The 13,629-nt window shown below is 42.9% G+C and overlaps 1 protein-coding gene across 5 annotated transcripts in view; it reads right to left on the bottom strand.

The window, feature by feature from the left end:
* stat5a (signal transducer and activator of transcription 5a) overlaps nucleotides 1–13,629 on the bottom strand; it is a 41,827-nt gene that overhangs the window by 22,115 nt on the left and 6,083 nt on the right. Inside the window, exons 1-2 of one of the 5 annotated variants that reach the window (XM_031867605.1) lie at nucleotides 6,650–13,623; nucleotides 6,464–6,542 (exon numbers count right to left, since the gene is read on the bottom strand). The exons of 2 other annotated variants lie outside the window; for them this stretch is intronic. The gene's annotated coding sequence lies outside the window, so the exon portion shown is untranslated. Of the gene's footprint in view, nucleotides 1–6,463; nucleotides 13,624–13,629 lie in introns of those variants that run through there. 2 more of the 5 variants (XM_031867604.1, XM_031867603.1) reach the window with 2 other exon arrangements.

The following is a 13,629-nucleotide window of genomic DNA, read 5'->3' as shown; positions in this document are numbered from 1 at the left end:
GGGGGGGGGGGTCTAGTCTTTATAGGTTTCAGTGATCTGTCACTTTATCATAGCTTTAGTGGTGGTCAGTACAAATGTAACATGATACATACATGATAAAACATGAAACTGTCAGTTACATGCAAAACACGGTAAACATGTTGAACGCACCATCTGGTTGGTCAATAAAATCAATATAAAGATCTGTATTAGTGACTTTATTATGTGACTGAAGCTTGTTTTTTTTTAAAAATCTGTTCTAGTACAAACAGTTTATTTTGGAGAGTAATTTGCAAAGAAACGAAAAGATTGAACAAAGCGAACACGTATCTGACCCGGAGAGGAGAGTTGGACAGCAGTGGGGCAAAATGTTGCTGACAATCACAGAACTCTATTTGTCTAGTAAATGAGTCCTAAAATAAACAAGTGGCTCCGCTGTCTGCTCTCTGCTCCACAGTCCAGCTGCTCCATGACAGAGGCTATGCATTATCGCCCCGGGCCAGTATTTATAAGTAACATCTCAGCGTTAAACCGCAGAGTGTAAAGTAAGCCCATAGCTTACTTCCGGTGGTATATGTCTATTTCTACTGTGGCCTCGTTGATGGATATTTCTAAAATGAGAGACAAAGGCGGCTTTAGAGGCTGACCAGACATGTCCTCTGCAAGAGAAAAAAAAATACACCAACCTCAAGGGTAGAAACAACCAAATCTTTCAAATGCACCAGAGTGCAGAGCAGCAGTCCGGACGCTACACACGTAACTCCAGCACAGACCTGGCCCTCTGCTCTCCTGCACGCAAATATTACAGGCTGGTCATCAACTTTCCCAGCAGACTGACGGCACGAACCCAATCGCTGTTGTGAATCGTCTCCGGACTGAAATATGTCACCATTTGAATTCCACACTTTCACAAGGTTTAATAACGTTTTGACGGCAGATTGTTATTGGCCTCTATTCAGTAAAAGGAGATCCCTGATAATGCTACATTGTGAACAGCAAATCCGTGCTGACAGCAGTTACAGTTACATTATGATGCGTTTAACCTCTATTCAGTAAAAATGAGTGTTGGGTAAAAGTGAATTATAGCGTTATCGTGATAAGCCCACATGTTATCTCGTAGTTTTTGGCAAGAAATTGAAATGAATACAGTTGTTTGATGGAGATGTTTTCACAGCAATATAAAATAGATCTCAAATAGACGAGTCTCTCTCTGCGGCTCACACACTCACTCGCCACACATTACGCTGCTTTTATACCAACCCATATGTAAACATGTGGATTGCAGTTAAACCCGGCCTTGGCCATTTTCACACAGTGGTACTGCGGGAGCGACATTTTACAAGTTGTTTTATAAGCGTAAAGTGTGCGTGTGAGTAAGTGGGAAGAGTTGGAATATAACTTCCAACTCTTCCCACTTACTCACACACAGAGTTCTGTGATCTGTTGCACCTCAAGCTGGGGCCTTCGTTGACCTGCACCTCCTCCTAACCTGTGCACACAGAAAACATGGCGGTGCGGACGAGAGGGTTAAGCGGAAAATGCATCAAACATATTCAGTGTATACTGTATAACTGGCGACAACCATGGACTGGTGGGTCAAACGAATGCGACTGTGGATTGACGTTGAACACAAGAATCAAAGAATGATGGAAGAAGAAGAAGAAGACATGGGAGACTTGTTTGGACAGAGGAGCACATGGCCAGCAGGACAGACGACTATAAAAAGGGTCTTTGTGAGGTCCAACCTGCCCTGAGGTCCTGTTGCTATGGTCCAACCCACATCCCATCACGCTGTCAACATGAGGACGTTCGCTCATTAGCTCAGTAAAGTGATTGTGTGTGTGTGTGTGTGAGTGTGTGCGTTCACATGCGCGCGTCAGCGTGTGCAGGTGGTGACACATGGTTTGTGTATTTTTTAATTTTACTTTAATTTTAATTTTAATTAAATATGGCTCACAAGACTAACTTTGACGGGTAAATCAAATTGTGAGCCGAACATCTCTGCCATGCAGGCTTCTCCTCTCAGCCACAGCGTCAGCTCCTGTTGTTGTTCCTCCTCCCTGCAACAGGCTGAACAAGGAACACGGCTGCTGACAACCACCTATAATCAGCCAAAATGTGAAGCAGTTAGAGGCCTGTTTCTGTGGCCATATTATTAGCTTGTGGGCTAATAGGAGATACGGTGCTTTTTGATTTTCTCCGCTCTTAAAAGAAGCTATGACAAAGGCGATGCAGTTGCAGAGACTGAGTGATTCTTTAAAGGACAAATAACACCAGATAACAGATATTGTTCCATGCAGTACTTCAATTAAGTCCCTTTATTTAAAAAAAGAAAAGGCTTTAAGAAGTCAAATCAACAGGTTTAGGAGTCTGGGAACAGCTGGAAAAAACCTCGACAGAGACCAGTTAGACAAATGGTACGTTTATACACACACACACACACACACACACACACACACACACACACACACACACACACACACCAGTTGAATTGGAAACTAACGTGGGGAATAAAGCACAGCAGTGGTGTAGATAAATGAAATGTAACCACCTAAAAGGCTCTTTTAAGGCAACAGAACATCTGCCTGCAGCCACAGTGGGATTTGTGAGAGCTTATTGTCTTATTGTTAATTAAGTCTGAATACCAAACAGAGAGATGTGTTCAGAAATTCATGGTACAGGGCCAGAAGGGTGACGGGGTAGAAATTGAAGAAAGACAGAAATTGTTGCGTGTCAATCTGATGCTGCACCAAATAGAATAAACACAAATTCAAGGGGGGGGGGGGGGGGGGGTATTGTGTTGATTGTCAACACTGTGACAGACATCCGTAAGTCTCAACACACTCGCCAACCACTGAGTATCGCCTTTATAAGGTGCACTGTGCAAGATCTGACCAGGATTTTAGATGGTGAGTCACTGTAGCGTCCAGTCTGCCTCAGTCCAGAGGGACGAAGAAGTAGAGCCGCACAGAGGGTTTGAAGCTAACTTTACATTGTGGACAAGCAGTGAAATTACACACATAACACAGTGCAACTCAATGAACAAATTTCTATATTTGCTGCGAGGGATTCTGATGAATGGATGAATGCACCCATCCCAACCTCCAACCTCCCTCTGTCTGCAAGCTCTACTGAGGGATGCAAACAGGAAGTGCATTGTTTCCATGGATCTAGCTAGTGAGCTATGGCTACAACTTCAACCCTATATATTTTTTACTCTATTTATTTACATTTTGACAAAAGTGGCACGACTGACATATTTAAATCCATGTCTGTCCAAACTGTCATCGCTTCATCATTTTATCCTCTTTAGACATTTCTGTGAAATTGTCATAATTAGCACATGAATTATTGAGCTTTGGACAGAAATGTGTTTCGTGACTTCACAGTGACCTTTGACCACTAATTTCATCCGTTCATCTTTCAGTCCGTGTGGACGTTTGTGCCAGATTTGAAGAAATCCCCTCCAGGCATTCCTGAGATATAAAGGATGCACAGATGCCGACCAGACAAGGCAAAGAGAGAAACACTGAACTGAGAGGGAACATGAGATCCTGCTTCAATAGATTACAACAATAAATGGAAACGATGAGGAAAGGAGAATAAGCATCTGCATGTCACTGCATGCATGATACACAATGTCAGGAATAAATAAATCTTATTTCCGATATTCACACTTTTCAAATGTGCATTGGCCAAAAGGTGACTGAGGAGCCAAGGACAAATACATTTTTTTCGGAGTGTGTAGCCCAATACTGGTCTGACACCTCCTTCCACTTTAAGAGGAATGTTCTTCCCGCTGACAGAAGACCACAGACAAACTCTCACTTCCTGGCCCTTTAACCTTCTAAACTCTGTTAGCTGTTAGAGGATAGTCAAGAGGCCATTGCTGATGGGGTGTATTTGAATGCGGTTGTATGACTGATGAAGCTACTCATCAATTATTAGTGTGTGTCGTGCAGCATGTTCTTCTGTATATTTGTTTGTGTTTTCACCTGGGCAGATACGTCACATTTAGCACAAAGGTGCATTTAAGTATGAACAAAGTTAGCACCAGACAAGTAGAATCTGTCAGCTCTACATTAAAAAGGGGGCTGGGGACTCGAAGAGAAAGAAGTTGGACTGAAGTGAAGATCCTCGGGTCAAACTGAAGAAAACAAATATCACCAGCTGTCTCAGTCACAGATGTCCTCCTGCAGCGCCTATTTAAAGGCGCTGGCTCGGTACAGACCGGCTGCAATATCTTCTCACTCTATTGTGATCATCAGTTTAAGATCCCCAAAGGCAGAGTGAGTTCATATGAACAGTATAATATGAACAGCGATATTTAATAGCAAGTATTCCTAAATGAGTTGCACTTAAATGCTAAACATAGCAAGATGCACACACACACACACACACACACACACACACCACGTGGTGTCATTCAGTGCTTCATAGGAAGGGATTGAGTGGCTCTTACGGATCTTTATTGGTGTTCTCTCTCTACTCCCCGTCAGTGTGACCTCATTGTGCTCAGCTGGCCCGCTAACCTCAGACACCCCAGCCCTAAACCCCTTTCCACTCCAGCCAGAGCTCCACCAGCCAATGATCTGCTTTGATTGCCCAGCTCACGCTGTCCAGCCATCTGGACAGACGCCTGAGAGGAGGCAGAGGTATTTGAGGTGAGAAAGGCGGCAGCAGCCCGTGTACGTGAAAAGGAAACTGTGCAGCTTTGAGGTTCTTTCATGTGTGAGGCTGGATCTGCTGTCGGTTCAAGTGCATCGCAGCCTTTCGTATATTGTACAGTTGGCGCGAAGCAGACCGGTTGTGCTCTGGCCAAATAAACTGCCGCGATATTTAAAAGTGAATGTCAGAATGAAAGCTGGCTACATTGAGCAAACTGCAACATGTCAATCCACCTCCATGTCTAGTGTGCAATGTATAACCTTTTGTTACTAGGGCTGTCCTATTCTTAGTCAACTAAATATTGTGTCCACTAATCGATAAGTTGATTTAAACGCCCTTCATATCATAAAGTTTAGAGATGTGTACATATATCGTTCTTGGAAATAAATCATTCGGCATGAAAAACATTTTAAAAAATGACGAATCAACTAAAGAAAATCTTACTCTACCGATTAGAGTAGTCAACTAATCAACTGAGAGGGGGCAGCCCTATTTGTAACCTGCATGGTTTTGCATACTGCGTACAGTATACTATAAATGAGTATCTGTTAAGGTACTATAATAAACACAGAGCACACGGAGGTGAAACAGCCACCACTTATTTGTCTGTGTGCATGAAGCAACAGCTGAGCTCCATTGTGTTCACACCTTTCTCTATCAGTCAAGACAATCTACTGCAGTGATTTTGATCAGGACCGCTGTGTGCATGCATGCATCCCCAAATGTGTTAATTTGATGTTCTGCCCGAGGAACTACAGATAGCATGCACTTAAAATGACTGCTGACCGTTTTATAAATCACAAGTGTTTTGATGATTTCCTGTCTTCCAGGCACCAATCTTCAACTGATATATCAACTTGCAGAGTCGTTACGCTCGCTTGCGATAAGCCTTTAAAAAAAGGCCAAAAAAAAAAAAAAGAGCGTCCTTGAATGCACCACGAAGAGAGTCGATAAACAGTACTTGCTGAGGAATGCATTACCTCATGAAGATGTTTTAATTAGGCAAAAAACAACATCTGTTCAATGTCACAGATTACTCTCTCCAACATGTTGATTTTCATTTTTTGTCATTGGCATGAATGAAGAACGAAGCGCTGCCAACCAATGGTTTGCTTTTAAAAAAAAAAAAGAGTAGGTGCCAATGGTATAAAGTTCACAGGATCTTTTCCCTCAGCAGCTCAACTTTCTGCTTCCTGTTCTTTCCCCCAGTTTGGAGCTAGAGACATAAAAAAGCTGCAGGAAAACATCTGTCATTATTTTCAAAATGTCACACAGTCGCTTTTCACACCTCACACAGAAACTTTAAGACCAGAATAATACGTTCTATATGACACTATAGTGAAGTGTCACGCTTTATGTTATTTAAAGCAGTTCCGTCTTTCTTATCTGCCTTATCTGCAACGCTGACAACCCCGCTGAGCTTCGCTTTTTTTAACTTCTTGATGTTGAATTTTGGCATTTCTGAATTTGCGCAGGCACGGAGGACTTACAGTAGGAGTCTCGGTGTGTATTTATTCGTCTAGGGTGCATCCAGGGTGTCGACTACAGAGAACCAGTGGGTGACACTATATATTCTGAGCCCTGGAGGGAGTGTTAAATTTAACATGCGTTAACGCTGACATAGCCTGAAGCTCAAGTAAGTGGCAGCAGGAATGCCAGCTTGCTGGAGTGGAGCCACTTTCAGAGCCAGAAAAGCCCTGAGCAGAGACAACCAGCGAGCCGGTTTGTCACAGTGCAGCGGTCTCTCTGTAATAACACATCAACGCAGGATAGTGTTAGTCCACCTGTAAAAACAGACGTTGGTTCGAAGCCTGACCTGCAACCCTTTACGCTGCCACCAGGCTTCAGAAGTCGGATGGTCGGATAGCTTCGGAGACCTCTCAACCTTTCCAATACTGGAATTGAAAGAGGGAAAACGATTAATCAATTACCAAAATAGACTCCAAATCTTTGTTGTATCTTCCTTTGATTACAAAAACAGCAACCAAAAAAGATGGATTACTCTCAATCTGAGTGTTCGCCTCTCGGCTGCGTATTTTCACAAACTGCCCCGATCCTCTGGATCCTCTGAAGCAGGACAACTCTCACTGACACGCAGGCTTCTGTGCGGCTCAGCCAGATACAAGCCCCGCCACGAAACCACCCGACACCTGAATCAACGATCGCATCACTCCTTTGGCCGTCTTCGTTTCCACATTTGAAACGGAACAAACAAGAAACAAGCTGTTCTGCCAAACTTCTCCAGTAACTTCAGTGTAAAAGTTTGTTTTTGAAGAAATCCACGTCCCAAACCTTCCCCACACATCAGTGACTCATCCGTTTGCTTCAAATTCATGTCCTATAATTGTCAGCTCACAGCCCTCAATTAAAAGAACAAAAAGGGCTTTTGACGTACTGTATAATAAACTACCAACAGAGAAGCTGCTCTATCTGAACAGCACATCCCGGGATGACAGACAGACCGCAGGAGGCTTTAAGCGGACTGGTCAGAAAGAAAAAAACGCTTTCCAAAATAATCACCAGAAAAGAAGCTTAACCTACATGCAGCATGAATTGGAAACAGAGAACATGCAACAGATCCGATAGGATCTCTGGGTCCATGTGTCCACTGAGGGCATGTGGGGTAATAGTCACAACGCCTCGTCCCCTTTCTCCTGTGAGCCAACCCCCGTACGGTGGGGAGCTCTATAATCTGCTCACACAGACCTTCGGGCAACATCGTGGTTTCAAACACCAACTGCTGTGTCACTTCTTTCAACATGCATGCAGCATGACTGGACGTTTCTGCCTGCTTTCTGTCTCTCAGGCATGTGAAAACCACGGTTAGACAATCTACCTTATCGGCTGATATGAATGCCCAAATTGACCCTTTCATTCATCTGATCAGCGGTGTTGGATGATGGATGATAAAAACTGAAAATAGTCTGTATATGAATATATTATTATCCGTGGGAAACTCTTGTTATTTTTTTGGCTTGATATACAGAGTACATGTATATATATGGTATGCATTGTCTACAGTGCTCAATATGCATAATGTACAGAACTCATTTAAACAACCACATTATTAATTATAAAAACTAATTTTCAATTACAGCAGATTCTTTAAGCTAGAAAGGGAATGGTTGAAGAAAAAAGCTTATAGCTATAGATGTGTTTTTGACTTTTTATGCCCCAGACAGGACTCTGGCGACAGTCAATGAGGAGTTGTGTTGAGGCCCCAGATGAGGGTGTTTACATATTTCTGTGTCAGGGCATGTGAGGAGGCCCAACCTTAAAGCCCCCTGGACTCACAGAATGCAGAGAGTGGATTTTTCAGAAGCTACTGCTTCATTTAAATTCAATTAAATAAAAAACGCAGGAGGAAATGAAACTCTGAGGTAAATCTCAGAAAATGGTATTTTATCATTACTGGCCCAGGATTGGAAGTAAGCAGGCACATACAGGGATGAGACCGGGGATTCTATACTACATACGTGTTCATTACGTGTACATTTTACATTTTAAATCACCTTTATTGGCCAAGTATGTGTATTTTTTTTTTTTTTTATCTCAAAAACTAGGCACAAGGACGACAAAGCTGGACAATAAAGGTAACGACAGGACTGTTATGTTCCCAAAAAGACAAGTATACATATTATTCAAGTATTAAAAAGCACAAAAGACCAATAATAAAATAACAATAAACACCGATATGGATTGGATGATTATGTACAGTATGTGCAGGTGTACATGTCTATACACTGGAACGTTTGTAAAGACAGGCCATAGCTGAAACCTGGAGTCCAAATCAAGATGCTCCTGATTGAATCAACAGCGCTGCTCTCACAGTGGTGCTGTTTAAAGGCTGAACGAACTCCGACTCAAATAGCTGTATGATGACTATATGATGAATGCCTGCATTCATCGCCGCCTGTTTTTGAGTTTGAATAAAATGTGTTTTACGACGGCTTATTGGTGTAGACGGGGGTTTAGCCAGTTGTGGGCTGTATTTTTTTAAATATTTTTTCATTTAATCGCACAATACTGCTCAATGCAGACACACCTGCCAGAGATCTGCACTCTACTGATTGCACCTTTTCTAGTTTTAGTTCCCTACTGTTGCTTTATATTCAAACGAGCTGTATTCAACATTGTGAACATTATTATTGCAGGAAACAACTATTTGCTATTTAAAGATAAAGTTGAGTAATGTCTACCTGAGCTGACAATTACTCCCTCTGGGTGTGTGTGTGTTGTTATTGGAGCTTCTCTTTTATTTGTTGACATAGCCGGGCCGGCCGTGCATGCTTTGAATGCATGTGAGTGTATGTGAGTGCATGTGAGCACACTCCACTGGTTAGCTCCAGGCCGCCGCTCTGCACCGCTCTCATAAGGCGGCTGCAGCTGATAAAGCCCCTTTAATGTAATACCTTGCTGCTTCTCTAAAGTTCAACTCTCCCCTTTCACTGTGGCACTCTTCTCCTCTCCTTCCTCCATCAGCGCTTCTTGTAAACACCGATGCAGGCAACTTTTGAGAGCTCTGCCCTTTGATCTTCCCAGCTTGTCATGTGTCAGAGGTCAGATAGCTGCATTTTCTCACCTACCAGTCACCAGAGCTTTGGTTGTATATATAGCCGATAAGCTCCCAAGCACATCACTCAAGGGATTACTTCCTCTTTGATCAAAGCACAGACACTCAAGGTAGCTAGTTATTACCACAGTATTGCATTTTTTTTATTCACTTTTCAGGAACAGAGGCTTCTGGGCTGCAACTGGATTGCTTCAATAAACTTTATTGTGCCAAGATGTTGGGAGAAAACCAGCTCAATCCTCAGGGCTCACAGAGCTTTGCTTTTATTCATCTTTACTGAAATATTGACCGTAAACTCACGTCAAGAAGCACAGCCTGGAGCCAGCCAATGACCGGCCTGCGAGCTCTCCTGACCAATGAAAGGAGGGCGCACTAACATTTGCAAACCAACACGGGCTCTGTTTGCAGTTTGACACAGTTATGTATGAGGACTGAGCTTGTTTGACAAGAGCTGCGTACGCAATGCCATGTGAGCTCTGCAGGGAACCAACGAGAACATGCGGGAGACGTATGCAGTGTCCAGACCCCTCAGCGGTTCCCACCGTTACTTGAATCTCCTCCCTGCCGTCAACAGATCGTTGTTGGAGGCCACAGAGTATCTCCCTCCACATCCCCAGGAGTCCAAAAGAGCCGGTGTCGACATCATGACCGCCGCCAGACACGTGCCCGTCAACAAACCCAATGCTGAGACCAGGTTTGAGCTCAGGGTTTGGGCTTGTGGGATTGCAAAATGCTAACACTCCCCCCACGTGGTTGTCCCTGATCTCTGCAGCTTTACGCGCAACGTCTCAGGTGAAAGTGTGAGATCTTAGATGCTAATCCTGGGGCCTAGCTAGCAGTCGATCACTTATTATCACATACCTCAACATAGGAATGGCTTGTGTGTCCATTCAATAGCCACACTCTAGATAACACCCCCCCGACCATGGTTTTTCTACCCAGTGTCCCACACACAGAGTCCTCATCAACGTCACACTGTTGCTATGTTGCATTGCTGGTGCTGTGTGTGACGGAGTTGCTGATGACGGAACAACAAGGCAGAGCTCTCGTCTCTGCCACATTAAAACAAAGGCATCAGCCGCGCAGTGCTGTATGCATGGTAGCGTCTGGGTGATTGTGGTAGTGGCACAGGGATAATCTGGATAAGCTGAGCATGCAGACTAAAGTGCCACAGCCCCCCCCCCTCACCCCTCTCACCCTGCATGAGATGATTCCCTAAATCACGGCACATTCATGTGAAAACTATGCATCTCTATACGGCAGGCTGATGTCGGGTAACCCATCATGAAAATGCTCCCTAAACTTGCCTGCCTCCTCAATGCTCGTATGGTCACCAGCCCGAAAGAGTTGTGCACTCCTAATGGAAAATCGGTGAATGCAGGCAATAGAATATAATACAAGAGGGAGAAGAAGCACAGAATGGAAGGGAGGGAATTCAATCATCGGCAGCCAGGAGAGATAGGCATTGAAATAAAGTTATCTTATATTGAGGAGAGTTGAAGACTTTCAAAAGAAGCTTTAGTGGAAAGGAAATGATATTTTCCGTAACATAAAAGAGAACAATACAAACACTCCAATGTTCTATTTATAATCCACAAGGTATATGTGGTGCCTCGTGGCTTCGCTGGGAGCAAAACAAAGAGCAGTGAGAATGGAAAACGTGTTTTAAATGGATGGACGAGCAGTGGTGATGATAAACAATGTATTTGCAAAAACATGCAACAACATGCAAACCCAGAAACCAGTGTGAAACCATTACATGCGCAAAAAGAAACACATCATAAGTATACAAAGCTTCATAAGTCCAAATAAGCAGTCAGACAACCAAATGATCATGTCAATGTAAGGAGGTCCTCAGTCAGCCCAAATGACGAGTGACGACCACTCATGACAATCAGATATTTCTCAAATGAAATGAGTCAACAACCAAGATTACTTCATTTTGTCTCTAATTATAATCTCTATTGTTGACCATAAAATGAGAGTTTGTTATCGTTACTGCATCCTTGACTTCACCATAGACCACTCTTTGACCTTTGTTATAGAGCCTGTAAGTTGACACTTAAACTCATTTGCATTCAGACAAAACAGAAAAAAAAATGGAAGTACATCTTTATCTTTGACAAATCAACATCTGGCATCAGCATGGCTGCAATCCATCTACAATACGCTGAAAGTGAATCGTATGATGAACGGCTACTTATTTCATTCTTACAAATAAAGAGAGTTTTGTGGGTATTTTTAGCTGTGGGAGTGGCAGCCGGATATGTGGTGCACGAGCTCATCTGAGAGCCTTGTTAACCAGACGCTGCCGCCGGCACAGATGAGCTCACGGAATCAATACGGGAGAACAACTCCGCACATCCAAACACTGACTTTTTGCATTATATTGCGCCACTAACGAGCAAGGACGAGACCGATGGAGAGCGTTTACTACCCGACGGTGTTGGTTTGTAAAAAGATCATCACGGCAAAAAGAAGGGAGGAAAACGCAGCAAAAGTCAAACACACTTCTAAAATAACAATACAGAGAGGAACAAGGGAACTGCTCGACACATACAGTATTTGTGTTTAATCATCGAGCTCTATTTCCACTCTAATCCAGCACACTGTAATCCAAAATACAACCACAAATAAATGAAATAATTAAGATGTTTTTTTTGTTCCCCTTTGTATGTCATTTTTTTTTATCAAATGCTCCTTACAATAATCTCACACAGATGTTAGCTCTTTCCCCAGACACAAGGGAGCATCCATGACCTAAATCTAGTCGGCAGGCAGACGGGTCACACACACTCACACACACACACACACACACACACACATTCAAACGGTCATGAGTAATCGCAGCACAAACAACTGAGCTAAATTGTTTATGTTTGTCCCTTCCGTGTGCATACATGTGCTACTTCTGCGTTGCCAGTGCAGATGCATAAGGTGACATTATCTCATTTGCCGACAGCATGTTTTTTTTTTGTTTTTAGTATCTCAGCGTGTTTGTATTCCTCTCCCAGCTAATAAAGGTGTTCATTGGTCTATGGGCTGCCCATTGGTTTCCCAATCCGTACACCTGGTAATGGGCTTGAACAGCAACCTCGCATGCTGCTCAATTAAGACACGAGTGTCTTCTGTGCAGACCCTTCGGCCACAAAACTGTTCTCCGCTGCGAAAAAAAGCAGCACAATCACTGAGCTTATCTGCATCCAGTACGCTTCAGCCTGACCGATGCGTCATATTATCGACCAGAGATATCTATGTGTACGCCAGCCAATAACCAACGAGAAACTGCAGCACTGAAAAGTGAAATACATGGTGGAGGTCATTTCATTCAATAAGTGATCTTAAAAATGCTACGATTTACGATTAACTTTGTCTATGGCACCAATGTCTGTGATGCATAATAAACATACTTACAATACGTTATTATCTGCTGTATGTTTACGGTTGCAAGCACATAAATAGTCACAAAGATTTATAATAATAAACATAACACATTATATAAAGACCTAAAGGTCTGACACACAACTCTTTTTTGCAGGAATCATAGTGTATTATTGCTACAATACGTAATAATATTTTTCATAATGCATAAAACATGTTCAGCAACGTGGAGAGAACTGGCATTTTTGTGGGCTCATTCCAAAAGGCAACTCATAACCAGTCACATAGTTTGCACTGTGCATATTGTGTACGTGTAACTTCATAATAAGACAGTAGTGTCTTTGCTTTAAATAGCAGCACTCCAAACTTGGTCATGTAAAGGAGTTTTCCGTGGCGTTACGTCAAGTACTATTGAATTAACAGTATCACAATCGTAATCCATTTCAAGAGCTTATAGTTGAAGTTCTTTTCCGGTCACTAAGCCTGAGCTGCCATCAGAAAAATAAAACGTTCTTTCCAGCTGTCAATGTACAGTATACGGTCCGAGAAGACACTTTCAACTCGGTTCTTTTTCACGGTGTCAGTGTTACTGTATATGCCCCCTCTCCAACTTGACACACGCTGTCAGATGGCAGTGTCGCTTAATACGGCTTGCTTGGTCACTTCATGGGTGATAAAATACTCTGCCTTCAGAAGTAGGCCAGCAGGTCTGGCTGTATGAGGTCGCGACCCACCTTGGGAACAGTGTGGGTGTGAAAAGAGGAAATAAACTGCCCACACTCTGCAAAAAGAGTTTAAAAAAAGAATAACTTTGGTGCCACACAGAGAGGTATAACTATCGCGGAAGTATAAATATGAAAAAAGGATTTTTCTACAGGCATGTTATTATTCTACACCACTGTCGTATAAACAGTTTGGACCTTGTTGCATATTGACGCCTCCTTTGTGAATCACACTGGACACTCTCTCTAACAATATGTCTTGCACATCTGCACCAAACCACGGAAGCCATAATGGGACATTTTTAT

The sequence above is a fragment of the Anarrhichthys ocellatus genome, unplaced genomic scaffold (assembly GCF_004355925.1).
Source record: "Anarrhichthys ocellatus isolate YVR2014 unplaced genomic scaffold, GSC_Weel_1.0 scaffold40, whole genome shotgun sequence".
NCBI classification, from domain to species: Eukaryota; Metazoa; Chordata; class Actinopteri; order Perciformes; family Anarhichadidae; genus Anarrhichthys; species Anarrhichthys ocellatus.
This window is presented reverse-complemented; position numbering and strand designations above follow the sequence as displayed.